Below are 330 nucleotides of genomic sequence, written 5' to 3' on the forward strand. Positions count from 1 at the left end.
GTATCTGGGTCGCCCTGAGGGGCTTCCCGATCACCAGGATATCCCCTCTAGCTGAGGCATCAAGCGGGAGGTACAGGTGGCATTACGAGAAACTTCCTGTGTAAATGCTGTCTCGGACAGTGCTCCCCTTACCTTTGAGGGTTGTATTTGAGCTTGCCTCTCCCGTTTGGCCCAGTACTTCCGGGTATCTGTAAACAGATGCTTAGAAAACTCTAAAATCCAAATACTATGGTAAGTGCACACGTTAAGCTTTGCACACTTTTCTACAAATCCACATAAGTGGTAAGTGTGCACGTTATGCTTTGTGCACTTTCTAAAATCCACATAGCT

This window comes from Sinocyclocheilus grahami, unplaced genomic scaffold (genome assembly GCF_001515645.1).
Source record: "Sinocyclocheilus grahami isolate Dianchi unplaced genomic scaffold, SAMN03320097.WGS_v1.1 scaffold729.1, whole genome shotgun sequence".
Classification (NCBI taxonomy): domain Eukaryota; kingdom Metazoa; phylum Chordata; class Actinopteri; order Cypriniformes; family Cyprinidae; genus Sinocyclocheilus; species Sinocyclocheilus grahami.